The following is a 21,387-nucleotide window of genomic DNA, read 5'->3' on the forward strand; positions in this document are numbered from 1 at the left end:
AAGAGCAGTGACGGAGTGGCATTAGAGTGGAGGGAGGGGGAATTGAGTAGGCCGGGGTTGTTGGAGTCATATGTGACAGCTATCCGAACTCCCACAAAGCCCCCCACCCTTCCCTTTGTTTTTATTATAACGGACGTCCGGACCGGTCCGCGAACGATGAGATACCGCGTTGGATGGTAAATCACGTGTTGGGGGCGATTTAGGGGTCGGCGTTTGAGATGCCCTTATTGCGTAATAACTCTTGTCCCACCCTGTCCGCATTAGCAAAGAAATTTTAACATTTTCCAAGATTCATGTCTAATCCATCAGCTGTTCTAGAAGATGTTCAGACGAGTCCGGTTCTTTCTCCTCGAGGCAAAGGAAAGGATAGTCGATCCTAGATTCCTAGCAAATCAAGCACAAAACTCATTGTCTGCTTGTGTCTCCGTCCAGCCGCAGATTCAACGGGACGGCCAACGGCACGCACGCTCGCTCCGTTGTCCTCTTCCGTTGCCGTCGACAACAACCCATCTTCCTCTCGTCCGTGCACACGCTATCTTCGATCATTGCCAGTGTCGCCGTCACATCGACCCATCTTCCTCCGTAATAAGAGCTTTAGATCACTAAAGTATAAGCCCCGGCCCGGTACACGACGATAATAGAAATAAACCCGATCTCCCATGGGCACGAGCGAGAATCGGGTGGAGAACACCTGCGAGTTGGGAGCTCGCCACGAAAGCGAGGCGTGCGTGCGCGCGTAGCCTCCTTGACGAGACCTGCGCTAGCTGCCACGCACCGCGGACGTGACGTCTCTTGACTGATTTATTTAGAGAGCGGTCGTTGCATCTGCACCTGCAACTGCAACTGAACTTTCACGCGCGCACGGACTACTCTCTTTGATTGATCGATTAATGTATGTGTATGTATGATGATGATCCGGCGTCATACGCACCAGGAAACCGTGACTGATTAAATCTTCTTTTTCTGACCGATTAAACCAGTCATCAGTCGCCAAATCTCTGAGCTTATCCCGTGTAAAACGGCGTTAACGATGAACGCCGAACTGACCAGTCCGTTGTTTATTTGCTGAAGAAGAAAACGGTCACGCCGCACCGGTTGCCGCCTCGCCGGATCGCCATTCTATACTCAATTCTGTGTGCTGTTTCTGACGCCCAGCATGCGTGGCGACGGCGTACACGACGGAATGACGCGCCCTAAACCTTAACAAAATTGAGCAGGTGTGTGCGAGCGCGCGTGTGGCTTTCAGAATTCTGCCTGTGAGACCTGTCGCTCGCGGTCTCCGTGGCGACCTTGACCTTTGCAGCCTTGCTCTTGACGCGAACAGGATGCATCGTGGTCCTACTAGCATACCGAGGAGGGTCTCTTTGATTAAAAGGATTTTCATAGGATCTTTGAAGGATTAAAATCCTTAGGAATTTTTCCTACGTTGATCGTTTGATTCGTAGGATTGAATCCTGTAGGATTTTTTTCTAAGGATTCATTTGTACTACATTTTACAGGAATTCTAACATCCACTCCAATCTCTTGAAAGAAATCCTTTGTTTTTCCCGTGACACAATCAAACAATCTCAAATCCTGTAGGGATCCAATGGACATGCCATTCCAATCCTACGTTTTCCCTATTCCTGTGTTTTTGCAATCCTATGAATCAAAGAGGCCCTGAACTGTGGACATCATCGAGATCTCTCCCTAGCTCTGGACCTCTGGTGTGCGTGCGCACGGGCTAAGCTGACGGGTTGAGCTCTGACTGTAGAAAAAAAAAGTGGACCCTTCGTAGTGTGTGCCTCATATGAATGTGATAGCTGATTAGCTGCTAGCTAGGCTGAGCACCGGATTGACCCCATTGCGAGGCTAAAGTTTTTTCGGAACGAAGACGCACGAAGTGTCCGGCTTTAAATTAATAAAGCCACATGGCAACATCCACATAAGGTTTAAACTTACAACCAAACCGACATCAGTTCAGCGGGCTCAACGTCCCGGCAAAGACAAAGCTAGAGGTTCAAGCAAGCGAAGATAGATCAGCTAAACTAAACGCAAAAGGCTCAAGCGTGCTGTTCTTGAAGTCTAGATCTCGTCGTGCACAACTTGATCTGCTCCATAGCCTCGAGCATGCGTTCCTCGTCACGCTGCTTCCCCAATGGCGCCCAAGCCTGTAAGAAAATATGACATTTGAAAAGAATCTCAGCGGGGTGAGCAGGAAACTTGTGCTCGATAGTAATTTTGTTCCTCACGGTCCAAATGGACCAAAGCATCGCCCCTACGCGGCGCCACACCACCCTCGCATTTGCACCCCTCTGTGCGGATAACAGGTTAAGAAGATCGACGCTAGTTTGCAGGTTCCAATTCTGATTAAAAGTATCTCTGACCGCACTCCACGCAAATCTAGCGAGACAACATCTGAAGAATACGTGGTTAGCGTCCTCCCCAAGACCACAGATGGCGCATGTCCCATTCGCCGGCCCGTTGCACTTGGCCACATTATCCGAGGTTGGAAGGCGATTGCGGAACATGTGTCACATAAAAATCTTAATCTTGAGGGGAATGCCAGCGTTCCACAGCCTCCTAGCCATGTCAAGCTCATTCCCCTCCGTAAGCTTCTCGTATAAGGATTTCACCGAGAATTTTCGTGAAGCATTTAACCTCCACGAGATCTCAGCATTATCCTGGCTAAGCCTCCTCCCCTCGAGCTCAGCCACCAGTGCATTCCAAGCCGCAGCCTCTCCTGCCTCCAGAGGCCTGAAGAAGGAGATCGCCGGAGGGTGCACCCTAAGGGCGTCAGCGACCAAAATATGCGTGTCCGTGGCGAGCTGATACAACTCCGGATGTGATTGCCACAACGGAGTTTGGCCCCTCCAGCAGTCCAGCCAAAATCGCGTGGACGATCCGTTGTTGACTGAAAAATGGGCCCCAACCGCAAATGCTGGTCTCACCGCTTGGATGCCATTCCAAAACGATGATCCCTTGGACTTGGCCTTAAACAGATTGCCGTCCGGGAAATATTTTGCCCGAAGAATATCCGCCCAGAGACCCTTCTCATTTTGGGCGAGGCGCCACCACCATTTGGTGAGCAGGGCAACGTTCATAAGTTTCGAGTTCGTGATCCCCAAACCACCGAACTTTTTTGGTCTGCAAACCGCAGCCCACTTGACCAAGTGGTATTTGCGTTTCGTCCCAGTTCCTTCCCAAAAGAATCGGGCGCGCGGCGTGTCAAGCTTGGCATGCACTCCATCGGCAAGGAGGAACATGCCCATTGTATAGAGAGGAAGGGAGGATAAGCTAGAGTTGGTCAAAATTAACCTAGCGGCCAAAGACATAAACCTCCCTCTCCACGGACTTACCCGATTCACCACTTTGCCATATAGGGGCGCCCATTCGGCTATGGTCAGGTTCTTGTGCGTTATCGGTAGCCCTAGGTATTTGATCAAAAACTTCCCAATCTTACAGTTGAGCAAGTTTGCCACCCTCCTACTTTCGTGATCATCCATCCCTATGGTGATCACTTCACTTTTGAGAAAACTGATCTTAAGCCCGGACAATATCTCAAATGCTAGCAGCAGTAACTTAATCGAGGCAATGATATGGTCGTCCGGCTCGAATAACAACATCGTGTCATCTGCGTACTGCAGGTGAGTCACAACGCCGGGGATGAGGTGAGTGATTAGCCCTTTAATGTGACCCGCAACCCTGGCTTTGTTAATCATAGCCGCGAGAGCATCCGCAACAAAACTAAAAATCAAAGGCGAGCTCGGGTCTCCCTGCCTTAGGCCATGCTTGTTGCGAAAGAAATTTCCCATTTCACCGTTGATGGTCACCGCCGTGTGCACTACTCACGAGGTGCATGATACGATGGACAAAACCCCCATCAAAACCCTTTTTGATGAGGACCTCACGCATGAACTCCTAGTTCACGCGATCGTAGGCCTTCTCAAAATCTAACTTGAGAAGAATGCCTCTCAACTTGGTACGTTTAAGCTCATGCACGATTTCAAGAAGCGCTAAAGGACCTTCTAGAATGTTACGATGCCTCAGAAAACCGGTCTGACTAGGGCTAATCACCCGTTGAGCGACGGGCGCCAAGCGGGAGGCGTAAGCTTTCGCGCAAATCTTGAAAGGGACATTAATCAGAGTGATCGGCCTAAAGAGTTTTATGTCGTAATGTTCCATCTCCTGCAAAAGGATTAGCTAGCAGTTTTTCTATCATACCCGAAGGAATTTCAAAGTAGACATTTTCATTTTCAGTAGGTTCAGTAGGTTGAGGAGCAACTCTTTGCTCTACTGGTCAGGGTGAAGATACCCCAAACAAGCCCCTTAGAGGATTAATTTCCATATTAACAAGTGACAGTAAATTTCAGCAAACTATATAAATTTTTCCTTACCAAATTCCACCTACCAAAGGCGCTCCACTCCCCGGCAACGGCGCCAGAAAAGAGTCTTGATGACCCACAAGTATAGGGGATCTATCGTAGTCCTTTCGATAAGAAAGAGTGTCGAACCCAACGAGGAGCGGAAGGAGATGATAAGCGGTTTTCAGCAAGGTATTCTCTGCATGCACTGAAATTATAGGTAACAGATAGTTTTGTGATAAGATAATTTGTAGCGAGCAACAAGTAACAAAAGTAAATAAAGTGCAGCAAGGTGGCCCAATCCTTTTTGTAGCAAAGGACAAGCCTGGACAAACTCTTATATAGAGAAAAGTGCTCCCGAGGACACATGGGAATTATCGTCAAGCTAGTTTTCATCACGTTCATATGATTCGCGTTCGGTACTTTGATAATTTGATATGTGGGTGGACCGGTGCTTGGGTGCTGTCCTTACTTGGACAAACATCCCGCTTATGATTAACCTCTATTGCAAGCATCCGCAAATACAAAAGAAGTATTAGGGTAAACCTAACCATAGCATGAAACATATGGATCCAAATCAGCCCCTTACGAAGCAACGCATAAACTAGGGTTTAAGCTTCTGTCACTCTAGCAACCCATCATCTACTTATTACTTCCAAATGCCTTCCTCTAGGCCCAAATAATGGTGAAGTGTCATGCAGTCGACGTTCACATAACACCACTAGAGGAGAGACAACATACATCTCATCAAAATATCGAACGAATACCAAATTCACATGACAACTAATAGCAAGACTTCTCCCATGTCCTCAGGAACAAACGTAACTACTCACAAAGCATATTCATGTTCATAATAAGAGGGGTATTAATATGCATAAAGGATCTGAACATATGATCTTCCACTAAATAAACCAACTAGCATCAACTACAAGGAGTAATCAACACTACTAGCAACCTACAGGTACCAATCCCAGACTTGGAGACAAGAATTGGATACAAGAGATGAACTAGGGTTTTAGATGAGATGGTGCTGGTGAAGATGTCGATGGAGATTGGCCCCCTCCCGATGAGAGGAGCATTGGTGATGACGATGGCGATGATTTCCCCCTCCCGGAGGGAAGTATCCCCGGCAGAACAGCTCCGCCGGAGCCCTAGATTGGTTCCGCCAAGGTTCCGCCTCGTGGCGGCGGAGTCTCGTCCCGAAAGCTTGCTTATAATTTTTCTTCGGACGAAAGACTTCATATAGCAGAAGATGGGCACCGGAGGGCCAACAGGGGGCCCACGAGGCAGGGGGCGCGTCCAGGGGGTAGGGCGTGCCCCCACCCTCGTGGCCAGGGTGTGGGCCCCCTCTGGTATTTTCTTCGCTCGGTATTTTTTATTATTTCCAAAAATAACTTCCGTGGAGTTTTAGGACTTTTGGAGTTGTGCAGAATAGGTCTCTAATATTTGCTCCTTTTCCAGCCCAGAATTCCAGCTGCCGGCATTCTCCCTCCTTATGTAAACCTTGTAAAATAAGAGAGAATAGGCATAAGTATTGTGACATAATGTATAATAACAGCCCATAATGCGATAAATATCGATATAAAAGCATGATGCTAAATGGACGTATCAACTCCCCCAAGCTTAGACCTCGCTTGTCCTCAAGCGGAAGCCGATAACGATAAATATGTCCACATGTTTAGAGATAGAGGTGTCGATAAAATAAAATATGGACATGAGGGCATCATGATCATTCTTATAACAGCAACATATATGGATATTGTCATATGATTTCTTATGCTCAAGTAATAATATATTCACAACGTCAAGTATGAATCAGAAACTTTATTGAGAACCAACAAACTATAATCTCAGTCATTGAAGCAATTGCAAATCATAACATCAGAAAGAGTCTATGTCAGAGCTTTTCAGCAAGTCCACATACTCAACTATCATTTAGTCTTTCACAATTGCTAACACTCACGCAATACTTGTGGTTACGGAGTTTTAATCGGACACAAAGAAAGATAGGGGCTTATAGTTTCGCCTCCCAACCTTTTACCTCAAGGGTAATGTCAACAATAATAATTCATGCTAACTTACATCTAATTAGATATATATATCAGGATCTTTCCAACACACTGTGCTTGCCAAAGGATAAAATGTAAAAAGGAAAGGTGAAAATCACCATGACTCTTTCATAAGGTAGAAGATAAAAGTAAATGATAGGCCCTTCGCAGAGGGAAGCAGAGGTTGCCATGCGCTTTCAGGGTTGGATGCACAAAATCTTAAAGCGAAAGAACGTCACTTTATATTGCCACTTGTGATATGGACCTTTATTATGCAGTCTGTCGCTTTTATTTCTTCCACATCACAAGATCGTATAAAGCTTATTTCATCCACACTAATCAATCACACATATTTAGAGAGCAATTTTTATTGCTTACACCGATGACAACTTACTTGAAGGATCTTACTCAATCCATAGGTAGATATGGTGGACTCTCATGGCAAAAGTGGGTTTAAGGGAATACGGAAGCACAAGTAGTTCTCTACTTGGTGCAAAGAATTTGGCTAGCATGAGGGAGAAAGGCAAGCTCAACATGTTGGATGATCCATGACAATATACTTTATTTCGGATATAAGAAAACATAACCCATTATGTTGTCTTCCTTGTCCAACATCAACTCTTTAGCATGTCATATTTTAATGAGTGCTCACAATCATAAAAGATGTCCAAGATAGTATATTTATATGTGAAACCTCTCTTTCTTTATTACTTCCTATTAATTGCAACGATGACCAAAGCTATGTTTGTCAACTCTCAACAACTTTTAATCATCATACTCTTTCTATGTGAAGTCATTACTCTCCATAAGATCAATATGATCTCTTTATTTCTTTTTATTCTTTCTTTTTCTTTTATTCCCTCAAGATCATAGCAAAATAATCAAGCCCTTGACTCAACACTAATCTTTATTATATAGCTCACGGACTCAATTACATAGAAGGATGATAAAGCAAAACTCAAAACTAAATCATACTAAAATTTTATTCTACTAGATCAAGATATCACTAAAAGGATCGAACTAAGAAAAACGGTAAAGGTAGGAGTGTGATGGTGATACAATACCGGGGCACCTCCCCCAAGCTTGGCAGTTGCCAAGGGGAGTGCCCATACCCATGTGATTATGTCTCCCTTGCTGGTGAAGAAGATGGTGGTGATGATGGGTAGTCGCACATCGAGCGTAAGAGATCCTCCAACTTGCGGATAATGCCCTTGAGTGCAATGATATGCTCCTTCAACAAAATATTTTCACGTGTGAGATACTTGTTTTGTATACGAGCTAACTCAATCATCTTGAAAGCTTCGATCTCAGTTGGGGTAAGAAGATTGTGATCAAGTTGAAGGATGTCCTCTGTTGCCGAAACTTGGTCCTCCGTGGCCTTCTTGATCCCTTTATCCTTGTTGATCTCCATGGGTTCTTCCCTCTTCACCTCTATCTTCATTAGCCAAGCATCGTTTTCACCATTGTTGGAGGAGGGGGACAACATGATGCCTGGCCTTGACAACCCTGACAGAAAACAGCTCGAAACAAGAACAGAAGATAATTGCGTGATACGGTGGTCAAAACCTTCGGGAGATTATATAATGAATTTTAACCGACCAAAATACGTATCGTGCAAGAAAACGGAGTCCGGAGAGCACACGAGGTGCCCACGAGGCAGGGGGCACGCCCTCCACCCTCGTGGAGGCATCGTGTCCTTCCCGGACTGCTTCTTATTTTTCTATTTTTCTAAATATTCCAAAACGGAGAAAAATTGCCATTAGAACTGTTTTGGAGTCGGTTTACTTACCGTACCACATACCTATTCCTTTTCGGAGTCTGAAACGTTCTGGAAAGTGTCCCTTATGTATTCCTCCGGTGTTACGGTTTCAATAACATTAGTTTCAACAGTTATAGGATTACCTGAGATATAATGTTTGATTCTTTGACCGTCCACCACCTTCGGATTTGTGCCTTCGAAGTTGTTGATTTTTATGGCATCGGAACGATAGACCTCCTTGATAACATAAGGACCTTCCCATTTAGAGAGAAGTTTTCCTGCAAAAAATCTTAAACGAGAGTTGTATAATAATACATAATCACCTACATTAAACTCACGCTTTTTTATCCTTTTGTCATGCCATCTTTTAACTTTTTCTTTAAACAACTTGGCATTTTCGTAGGCTTGGGTTCTCCATCATCAAGTGAGCTAATGTTAAATAACCTCTTCTCACCGGTAAGTTTGAAATCATAATTGAGCTCTTTAATAGCCCAATATGCCTTATGTTCTAGTTCGAGAGGTAAGTGACATGCTTTTCCATAAACCATTTTATACGGAGACATACCCATAGGATTTTTAAATGCAGTTCTATAGGCCCATAATGCATCATCAAGTTTCTTGGACCAATTCTTTCTAGATCTATTAACAGTCTTTTGCAAAATTAATTTGAGTTCTCTATTACTCAATTCTACTTGACCACTAGACTGTGGGTGATAAGGAGATGCAATTCTATGATTAACATCATACTTAGCAAGCATTTTACGAAAAGCACCATGAATAAAATGTGAACCAGTATCAGTCATTAAATATCCAGGGACTCCAAACCTTGGAAAAATAACTTCTTTAAGCATCTTAATAGAGGTGTTATGATCAGCACTACTAGTTGGAATAGCTTCTACCCACTTAGTAACGTAATCAACAGCAACTAAAATATGAGTATACCCATTAGAGGCAGGAAAATGTCCCATATAATCAAAGCCCCAAACATCAAATGGTTCAATAACAAGTGAATAATTCATAGGCATTTCCTGACGTCTACTAATATTACCAATTCTTTGACATTCATCACATGATAACACAAACTTACGGGCATCCTTGAAGAGAGTAGGCCAATAAAAACCGGATTGCAATACCTTATATGCAGTTCTATCTCCAGCGTGGTGTCCTCCGTAAGCTTCGGAGTGACACTGGCGTAGGATTTGTTCCTGTTCATGCTCAGGTACACAACGCCTAATAACACTATCTACTCCTTCTTTATAAAGATATGGGTCATCCCAAAAGTAATGTCTCAAATCATAGAAAAACTTTTTCTTTCGCTGGTATGTGAAACTAGGTGGTATGAATTTAGCAACAATATAATTAGCATAATCAGCATACCATGGAGTAGTACGAGAAGCATTTATGACATTTAATTGTTCATCAGGAAAGCTATCATCAATAGGTAGTGGGTCATCAAGAACATTTTCTAACCTAGACAAGTTGTCTGCAACGGGGTTCTCAGCTCCCTTTCTATCAATAATATGCAAATCAAATTCTTGTAGCAAGAGAACCCATCTAATAAGTCTAGGTTTAGCATCTTTCTTTTCCATAAGATATTTAATAGCAGCATGATCCGTGTGAATAGTTACTTTAGAATCAACAATATAAGGTCTGAACTTATCACAAGCAACTACAACTGCTAAGAATTCTTTTTCAGTAGTAGCATAATTTCTTTGAGCGCTGTCTAGAGTTTTACTAGCATATTGAATAACATTTAATTTCTTATCAACTCTTTGTCCTAGAACAGCACCTACAACATAATCACTAGCATCACACATAATTTCAACGGGTAAATTCCAATCAGGTGGCTGAACAATAGGTGCAGAAATTAATGCTTTCTTAAGTATTTCAAATGCTTCTACACAATCATCATTAAAGACAAATGGTATATCTTTTTGTATTAGATTAGTCAGAGGCCGAGAAATTTTTGAGAAGTCCTTAATGAACCTCCTATAAAAACTGGCATGACCAAGGAAACTTCTTATACCTTTGATATCCTTGGGACATGGCATCTTTTCAATAGCATCAACTTTAGCTTTATCAACTTCAATACCTCTTTCAGAAATTTTGTGCCCCAAGACAATACCTTCATTAACCATAAAGTGGCACTTTTCCCAATTCAAGACAAGATTAGTTTCTTCACATCTCTGCAAAACTCGATCAAGGTTGCTTATGCAATCATCAAAAGAGGATCCATAAACGGAGAAATCGTCCATGAAAACCTCACAAATCTTTTCACAAAAGTCAGAGAATATAGCCATCATGCATCTTTGAAAGGTAGCAGGTGCATTACATAAACCAAAAGGCATACGTCTATAAGAAAAGTACCGAAAGGGCAAGTAAAAGTGGTTTTAGCTTGATCATCAGCTGACACAGGTATTTGAGAGAAACCAGAATAACCATCTAGAAAGCAAACATGTGTATGTTTGGATAATCTTTCTAGCATTTGATCAATGAATGGCAAGGGGTAATGATCCGTTTTAGTAGCTTTGTTTGATTTGCGGAAATCAATTACCATCCTATAACCTGTAATAATTCTTTGCAGAATCAATTCATCTTTATCATTAGGAACGACACTAATACATCCCTTCTTAGGGACACAATGGACAGGGCTTACCCACTGACTATCAGCAACGGGATAGATTATACTTGCCTCAAGAAGCTTTAGTATGTCCTTTCTTACCACTTCTTTCATCTTAGGATTCAGCCGTCGTTGGTGATCAATAACTGGTTTGGCATCTTTCTCCAAATTTATTTTGTGTTGACATAGAGTGGGACTAATGCCCTTAAGATCATCAAGAGTATATCCAATAGAAGCACGGTGCTTGTTCAGAGTTTTCAATAATTTTTCTTCCTCCTTCTCTGAAAGGTTAGCACTAATAATAACAGGATATATCTTCTTTTCATCAAGATAAGCATATTTAAGAGTATCAGGCAATGGTTTAAGCTCAAACACGGGATCACCCTTGGGTGGAGGAGGATCCCCTAGGATTTCAACAGGCAAGTTGTGTTTCAGAATAGGTCCCTGTTTAAAGAACACTTAATCTATTTCCCTTCTTTCATTCATAAACATATCGTTTTCATGGTCTAGCAAATATTGTTCTAAAGGATCACAAGGAGGTACGGCAATAGAAGCAAGACCAATAATTTCATCCTTACTAGGCAATTCCTCTTCACGGTGTTGTCTACGAAATTTAGAGAAATTAAACTCATGAGACATATCACCTAGACCAATAGTAACAACATCCTTTTCGCAGTCTATCCTAGCATTAACAGTGTTTAAGAAGGGTCTACCAAATATAATGGGACAAAAGCTATCTTGTGGGGAACCAAGAACAAGAAAATCAGCAGGATATTTAGTTTTCCCACACAAGACTTCAACATCTCTAACAATTCCAATTGGTGATATAGTATCTCTATTGGCAAGCTTAATTGTGACATCAATTTCTTCTAACTCAGCGGGTGCAATATCATGCATAATTTCTTTGTATAAGTCAATAGGTATTGCACTAGCACTAGCACCCATATCACACAAGCCATGATAACAACGATCTCCTATTTTAACAGAAATAACAGGCATGCCTACCACATGTCTATGTTTATCTTTAGCACAAGGTTTAGCAATTCTAGCAGTCTCATCACAGAAATAAATAACATGCCCAACAATATTATCAGCCAAGAGATCTTTAACAATAGCAATATTAGGTTCAACTTTAACTTGATCAGGAGGTGTATAAGTTCTAATATTGCTTTTATGAACCACAGTTGAAGCTTTAGCATGATCCTTTATTCTAACAGGGAAAGGTGGTTTCTCAACATAAGCAGTAGGAACAATAGGATCATTATAAGTGATAGTCTTTTCTTCAACTTTAATAGGTGCAACTACTTTTACTTCTATGGGAGGATGATATTTAAACCACTTCTCCTTAGGGAGATCAACATGAGTAGCAAAGGATTCACAGAAAGAAGCTATTATCTCAGAGTCAAGTCCATATTTAGTGCTAAATTTACGGAAAACATCAGTATCCATAAAAGATTTAACACAATCAAACTTAGGTGTTATACCTGACTCCTTACCTTCGTCGAGGTCCCAATCTTCAGAGTTGTGTTTAATTCTTTCCAATAAATCCCATTTGAATTCAATAGTCTTCATTATAAAAGAACCGGTACAAGAAGTATCGAGCATGGTGCGATTGTTCTCAGAAAGCCGAGCATAAAAGTTTTGAATAATCATTCTCTTGAGAGCTCATGATTGGGGCTTGAATATAACATTGACTTAAGCCTCCCCCAAGCTTGAGCGATGCTTTCTTCTTCGCGAGGCCAAAAATTATATATATAATTACGATCACGATGAACAAGATGCATAGGATAAAACTTCTGATGAAATTCCAATTTCAATCGTTTGTAGTTCCATGATCCCATATCATCACATAGCCTATACCATGTCAATGCATCTCCCTTCAAAGATAAAGGGAAGACCTTCTTCTTGATAACATCATCGGGCATACCTGCAAGCTTAAATAATCCACAAACTTCATCCACATAGATTAGGTGCTCATCAGGATGTAATGTTCCATCTCCTGCAAAAGGATTAGCTAGCAGTTTTTCTATCATACCCGGAGGAATTTCAAAGTAGACATTTTCATTTTCAGTAGGTTCAGTAGGTTGAGGAGCAACTCTTTGCTCTACTGGTCGGGGTGAAGATACCCCAAACAAGCCCCTCAGAGGATTACTTTCCATAGTAACAAGTGACAGTAAATTTCAGCACACCATATAAATTTTTCCTTACCAAATTCCAGCTACCAAAGGCGCTTCACTCCCCGGCAACGGCACCAGAAAAGAGTCTTGATGATCCACAAGTATAGGGGATCTATCGTAGTCCTTTCGATAAGTAAGAGTGTCGAACCCAACGAGGAGCAGAAGGAAATAATAAGCGGTTTTCAACAAGGTATTCTCTGCAAGCACTGAAATTATAGGTAACAGATAGTTTTGTGATAAGATAATTTGTAGCGAGCAACAAGTAACAAAAGTAAATAAAGTGCAGCAAGGTGGCCCAATCCTTTTTGTAGCAAAGGACAAGCCTGGACAAACTCTTTTATAGAGAAAAGCGCTCCCGAGGACACATGGTAATTATCGTCAAGCTAGTTTTCATCAAGTTCATATGATTCGCGTTCGGTACTTTGATAATTTGATATGTGGGTGGACCGGTGCTTGTGTGCTGTCCTTACTTGGACAAACATCCCACTTATGATTAACCTCTATTGCAAGCATCCGCAACTACAAAAGAAGTATTAAGGTAAACCTAACCATAGCATGAAACATATCGATCCAAATCAGCCCCTTACGAAGCAACGCATAAACTAGGGTTTAAGCTTCTGTCACTCTAGCAACCCATCATCTACTTATTACTTCCCAATGCCTTCCTCTAGGCCCAAATAATGGTGAAGTGTCATGTAGTCGAGGTTCACATAACACCACTAGAGGAGAGACAACATACATCTCATCAAAATATCGAACGAATACCAAATTCACATGACTACTAACAGCAAGACTTCTCCCATGTCCTCAGAAACAAACGTAACTACTCACAAAGCATATTCATGTTCATAATCAGAGGGGTATTAATATGCATAAAGGATCTGAACATATGATCTTCCACCAAATAAACCAACTAGCATCAACTACAAGGAGTAATCAACACTACTAGCAACCTACAGGTACCAATCCCAGACTTGGAGACAAGAATTGGATACAAGAGATGAACTACGGTTTTAGATGAGATGGTGCTGCTGAAGATGTTGATGGAGATTGGCCCCTCCCGATGAGAGGAGCGTTGGTGATGACGATGGCGATGATTTCCCCCTCCCGGAGGGAAGTGTCCCCGACAGAACAGCTCCGCCGGAGCCCTAGATTGGTTCCGCCAAGGTTCCGCCTCATGGTGGCGGAGTCTCGTCCCAAAAGCTTGCTTATGATTTTTCTTCGAATGAAAGACTTCATATGGCAGAAGATGGGGACCGGAGGGCCAACAGGGGGCCCACGAGGCAGGGGGGCGCGCCCAGGGGGGTAGGGCGCGCCCCCCACCCTCGTGGCCAGGGTGTGGGCCCCCTCTGGTATTTTCTTCGCTTGGTATTTTTTATTATTTCCAAAAATAACTTCCGTGGAGTTTCAGGACTTTTGGAGTTGTGCAGAATAGGTCTGTAATATTTGCTCCATTTCCGGCCCAGAATTCCAGCTGCCGGCATTCTCCCTCCTTATGTAAACCTTGTAAAATAAGAGAGAATAGGCATAAGTATTGTGACATAATGTATAATAACAGCCCATAATGCGATAAATATCGATATAAAAGCATGATGCAAAATGGACGTATCAGTGACCCACTTGATACCACCCCTACGTCGCCAATATTCCTCTTCAGCCCGGAGGATGGCTATGACTTTGCGTTCGAGTTCGTACTGAAATGCCCGTTCTCCCTCCGAGAAGGGGCGTTGATCGGCCTCCAAGTCCAGCACAGCTATTGCCTCAACAATTCTAGCCCGCTCCCTCTTGGTTTCACTGCCATGGTTAGCCCCCCACCCACGCAAGAACACCCGGAGTTTGCTAGCCGCCTCGGTCCAGCACTCTGCCGGTCCGCGTTGCGGCCCTAGCTGAGCGCATATCAAAGTCCAACGATCTGCGACCATCTGAACAAACCCCTCGGTCTCGAACCATGCCGTTTCGAAGTAGAAACAAGAGCTACGTCTAATGTATTCCTCCCCAGAGGAAAATATCAACAGGACATGGTCCGAGCCTATTTGTGTTTCGGCAATAAGTGTGCATAAGGGGAAAAGGACCTCCCATTCGGGAGTAAAAACACCCTATCTAACACACTCCGCACCAGCTGCAATTGCTTGTTAGTCCAAGTAAATTTAGCACCGGTCTGAGCCGCCTCACGCAATGCCGTTGCCGCAATGGCACCATTGAACATGGACACCCGAGTCCAGTCAATGTTGGCGTTGTTTTTGTCCGTCCCCGAACGGATTAAATTGAAATCACCACCCACCACAAGTGGCAAGTTGATAGCTCGTTTGACCCCTACCAACTTGGTTAACTCAAGTAAGAAATTAGCTGAACGCGAATGATCTGCAAGCCCGTAAACGCACACAACCACCCCACGAGAGACCTGAGACACGGTGTCAAATGGTAGCCGCAAGAAAAAAACACCAACATCCCATTGCAATACATCACAGATATCATCATTACAACCCATTAAAATACCACCCGAGTGACCCGTCGAGGACACACAGTGCCAAGAGAAACGTTGCAAAGGGCCAAAAGCAAGGAGATCGCGGAACGAGAAGTCGGATTTGATTGTTTCCTGGAGCGCTACCATGTCTATCCTTTCCTTGGCTATATACTCCTTGAGTTGAGTACGCCTCCCACCGTGGCCACAACCACGAATGTTCCAAAATAGGTAGCGCATCTAAATGATTCGATTTCGCAGGTGCACCCCCCTGGATGTCACCGCTTTCGCCACACGCTTCCGCGCCGGAATCCGGCTGGAAGAAGGTAGATCAGAGGCCATGTATGTGGTATCATGTAAGCCATCATTTGTTAAGATGTAGACTCATTTTGCTTTGGGATGTGTTATGCTACAGTAACATATTATGTTACTCCAACCATCACTCTCCTTAATAAATACATGCCATTTAAGTAAACTTTTCTTAGGATGTGTTATGTTACTTGCTATGTTACTTTCACTATGACCAGCCTAATGAGCATGGACGATGACGACACACCTCCCAAGTTCATCTATTCTTTTTAACAAAGCCGACCCATTTTCTCAGAGCCAACCATTCCGAGACGAAACTTGCTACGTTAACGCAGGATATATTGGCATCGAATAAACTAAGCCATTTTGTACCGTATAACACTAAGAGATTTCCCGAATGTAACTATGATTCGCGGCTCGGTGCCAATGACAGGGGCATCATGCTTTGAGTGAGTAATGCCGAACTGAATGGTGTTAAACCCTTGAGGGTAAAACGGGCGAGCGCCACAGTTCTTGGAGTTGACCCCTAACTTGTCATTTCATTCACCACCCACTAAGGGTTTTGTCGATAGTAGTCATATATGGCTTATTCTATGTCATATGTATAAACAGAGATACCCTAGTGTCCATACGGATTATTCGGACCTTGACTTTGCGTCAAACATGGCAAGTTTATCTGTCTTGGAGAAGAAGAAGAGAGATGCATCCGAGAAGGACTCCGAGTCTGCAGCCACCTCTGCACCCCAATATAAGGTGGCCAAAACGCTGCAAGGAAATCCAAGTTGGGCAAGCTCCAGGACCAGGACATGTTTTAGACAAAACATCACCTTGTAGATTAAAACCCTGGCAATCTAGTGCATCCACGATATAACCCAGGACTCCATGGCATACCTGGCGGGTATCCATATTAAAAAAAATGGCAAGCTTACATTGTGATCCCGGTTATGCTATTTTTCTGCCAGTATAGTCAGTCAAGGCACGGGTAAAATATTAATTTCGTGTCCTGGATCACCTTGTTGATAGATCCATGGGATCGTGTAGGGTAGGATTAGATCCGGTTAACCTACCTTCTCCAGCAGTTGATGAACTCGAGCCGGAGGCCATCGTGGTGCTGGGGCGCACGGCGATGGCGGAGAGTGGGCGAGGTGGTGGTGGCGGCGATGTGTGGGCAGTGGCGGCGGCGGAGCTTCCCATCACTATCAGCGCTAGACCTAGATCGGGTCGGGGTTTTCGGTGGGGAGCCTGGCAATGCGGTGAACCTCGTACTGCATGCCGCCGGCCCCCACCTCTTTATGTAGCGCTGCGTGATAGGGGCCCGTCAACCATATTGCGGTTGGGCGCCCCCGATCAGGGTGCGGATCAGGGGCCCGGTGGGCCGTTGGGCCCACACGGGAGAGATCAACCTAACATTCTCCCCCTTGATCTCAACTTTTACTTTTAACCTTATACTTTCTAGTTTATTTGTTTCATCGCATATTGGTACATAGAGCATGTTTCATCATCACGGCTTAATTGCCGTTAGAATCATACAGCTACAACATACGTTATGTTCAGAAACAAATTCTGTTCCTTTTGGGCCTATCCAAGAATCATAAGGCTTTCCCTTAAACCCATGCCGGCTAAGTGTTCCTTGAACACATTGGGTGGTAAGCCTTTCGTTAGCGGATCCGCAAGCATATCTTTTGTCCTTATATGCTCGAGACTTATAGTTTGATCCTGGATTTTATCTTTCACAACATAATACCTTATCTCTATTGTTTTGGCAGCATTACTCGACTTGTTGTTGTGAGCGTAAAATACCGCGGGCTGGTTGTCGCAGTACATCTTTAGTGGTTTGTGAATACAATCTACCACTTCCAAGTCGGGTACAAATTTCTTTAGCCATATCGCCTGCCCCGTGGCTTCGAAGCATGCTATGAATTCTGCATACATCGTGGATGATGCAACTATCGACTGTTTGGAGCTTTTCCACGAAATAGCTCCCCCAGCGAGGGTGAATATGTATCCTGACGTGGATTTTCTATCATCTCTGTCCCCCGCAAAATCTGCGTCTGAATACCCTTTTATCTCTAGGGAATCACTTCTCCTGTATATTAGCATGTAGTCCTTCGTGCCTTGCGCATAACGCAATGCTTTCTTTACCATCTTCCAGTGCTCTAGGCCTGGATTCTCTTGATATCTACCGAGTACCCCGGTGATAAAAGCTAAGTCAGGGCGAGTGCACACTTGTGCATACTGTAAGCTGCCAACTGCCGAAGCATATGGTACTGCTTTTATTTGATCGATCTTATACTGGTTCTTGGGACATTGGAATTTCCCAAAACTATCGCCCTTGACTATTGGAGCAGGTGTGGCTTTACTCGCATGCATATTATACTTTTTAAGAACCTTTTCTAAATATGCTTTCTGAGATAGTCCTAAGACTCCATTGTTCCTATCTCGGTGAATTTCTATGCCCAAAACATATGATGCTTCACCAAGATCTGTTATGTCAAAATTTGAGGATAAGTATTTCTTTGTTTCTTGTAGTAGACTAACATCACTACTAGCAAGCAGGATATCATCCACATACAAGATTAGGAAAATATATTTCCCATTTTTAAACATTGCATAAATGCAATTATCCTCAATATTTTCTTTAAATCCAAAACTTTTAATCGTTTGATTAAACTTTAGATACCACTGCCGAGAGGCTTGTCTTAATCCATAAATGGATTTCTTCACGTGGCATCCCATATTTTCCTTGCCTTCCATGATAAAACCCCTGGGTTGTTTCATGTAGACCTTTTCTTTTAAATCACCATTTATAAATGTCGTCTTAACATCCATTTGATGTAACTCTAAATCAAAATGAGCAACTATGCCATTATGATTCTGAAGGAATCCTTACATGAGACTGGAGAAAATGTCTCATTGTAATCTATCCCTTCTCTTTGTGTAAATCCTTTTGCCACGAGTCGTGCTTTATACTTTTCTATATTCCCTTTAGAGTCATACTTAATTTTGTAGACCCATTTATAGCCTACTGTTTTGGCTCCTTTGGGAATTTCCTCTAAGTCCCAAACATCTTTGGAACTCATCGATTTCATCTCGTCTTCCATTGTCTTCATCCACTTCGATGAATGAGGGCTTCTCATGGCTTCTTCATATGAGGTGGGATCTTTTTCCATATGAACCATTTCTGTGTTATAAACTTTAAAGTCAGTAGAAATAGCTGACTTTCTTGATCTTGTAGACCTTCTAAGGGCCTCAGTTTCTGGCACATTTTATGCCTCAACTTCTGGCACTTCTTCTAAAATTTGTTGTTGCACCTCCCTTTCATGCTCAACAACGGGTTCAGTCGGCTCCTGACGGACAGGTTCCGGGTATTCCCCCATAGCTGTCATGGGTGGAGTTGCAACTGGTAGTGAGAAAAATGGCTCCTGAATCATCGGATTAGGTGCATGCGCCCTCTTCTCCTCAAGATCAATTTTCCGAGCTACCAAGCTCCCCCTCATCATTTCGTCCTCTAAGAAGACTGCATGTCTCGTTTCTACAAACTTTGTATATCTGTCAGGGCAGTAGAAACGAAAACCTTTTGATCTGTCTGGATAGCCAATGAAGTGGCAACTTACTGTTTTGGGATCTAACTTCGCAATGTTTGGATTAAACATTTTTGCCTCAGCAGGGCACCCCCACACCCTGAAGTGTTGTAGGGAGGGCATCCTTCCTGTCCATAGCTCGTACGGTGTTTTGGGCACCGACTTGCTTGGTACTCTATTGAGAATGTGAATGGCGGTTTTAAGCGCCTCCATCCATAATCCCAATGGCAAGTTGGAATAACTCATCATGCTGCGCACCATATCCATAAGGGTGCGGTTGCGCCTTTCAGCTACTCCATTTTGCCGAGGCTTGCCCGGCATTGAATACTGGGCTACTATGCCAGTCTCCTGCAAGAACTTCGCAAAAGGTCTAGGGACTTGGCCATATGGAGTGTGTCGACCGTAGTACTCTCCCCCACGGTCGGACCTTACTATCTTTATTCTTTTATCGTGCTGATTTTCAACTTCAGCTTTGAATATTTTAAATTTATTCAACGCTTCCGATCTTTCTTTGATTGGATAAATATAACCATAGCGAGAGTAATCATCTGTGAATGTTATGAACGAGTCATATCCATCCACACTTTTCACTGGAAATGGTCCACCAATATCAGTGCGAGTGATTTCTAGTGTGCCTGTGCTATGGATTGCACCTTTTTTGATTTGTTTTATGTACTTTCCTTTAACGCAATCTATGCATTGTTCTATGTCTGAAAATTCTAACGGAGGAAGAATTTCACTTTTGACTAATCTTTCTATTCTCCCCTTCGAAATATGGCCCAAGAGACAGTGCCACAATTTCGATGAGTCGAATGTTCTTTTTATTTTCTTTAGTTCTTTATTCGACGCGGAAACATGTCCTTTCACATTGCAAATGGAGTAAACTTTTTCACGAAGTGATAACAAATAAAGCTCATCATGTAGTAAAGCATCACCCACATAAGCATTATTTAACCAAATGGCACACTTGCCATGTCCAAAATAACATTCATAATTATCTTTGTCCAAACAAGAAACACTTATTAAGTTTCTATGACATGATGGAACAAATAAAACATCTCTAAGTAGAAGATTGAATCCATCAGCTAACTCCAAGGAGATATCACCGACAGCTTCAACTTCTGCTTCAACTCCGTTCGCCACTTCAATGCGTCTTTCGCTTCTTAGCGTAGTCCGCGTCGAATGGAATCCCTGTAAAGAATTTGCAACATGAATAGTTGCTCCTGAGTCAATCCACCAAGTGGATTTTGAAAACTGTGCATACAGGGATTCATTTACAAATGAAACTATATTGTTACCTCTTTTTGCCATGATTGACTTTAGCCAATCAGGACAGTCTTTCTTGTAATGCCCGGTCTTCTTACAGTGGAGACAAGTGTCTTTGTCCACTGGGAAAGGCTGTTGCTGACGCTGATGCTGATAGGAAGCTTTTCCTTGTGGCTTTGAAGGAGAACTTTTGTTGTTTTGATTGTAATTCTTTTTCTTGTGACCCTTCACATAGTTGAGTGTACCACCATGTGAGGCTTTGAATCTGTCCTCTTCTTGGACACACATTGCTATTGTCTTTTCAATGTCCCATGTTCCAGGTGACATATTGTAGTTCACAACAAAAGCTTCAAACTCCTTCGGCAGTGAAGCCATGACAAGGTGGACCAGGAGCGCTGGTTTGATCTCCAGATCCGCATCCATGGGCTTGAGCTTTGCTGCCATATTGCTCATCCTGAGGATGTGCTTTCTTATTCCATGACTACCACCTGTGTAGCGTTCTGTCACCAGTTGCTCTAACACCTGGGTGGCATATATCTTTGAAGAGCCAGTGAACTGGCTCTTTGTCTTTGAAAGCAACTCCCCTGCGGAAGTGCACCTGCAATGGAGCCCACAATGGCGCTCTCAATTGTATTCTTTATAAAGGCCATGCACTTTTTGTTTGCATTGACCCACTTTTGGTTTTCTATGATATAGGACATCTCCAAAGGAGCATAATCCCCCCTCTTTTTAGTCCACGCAGCATCATCATCAGTGGCCTCTCTTACTGGCTCTGTAGGTCTGACCGGCTGTGGTTCACCCAGAACCCAGTCCAGATCAGCAC

Source organism: Aegilops tauschii, chromosome 1 (genome assembly GCF_002575655.3).
Source record: "Aegilops tauschii subsp. strangulata cultivar AL8/78 chromosome 1, Aet v6.0, whole genome shotgun sequence".
Classification (NCBI taxonomy): domain Eukaryota; kingdom Viridiplantae; phylum Streptophyta; class Magnoliopsida; order Poales; family Poaceae; genus Aegilops; species Aegilops tauschii.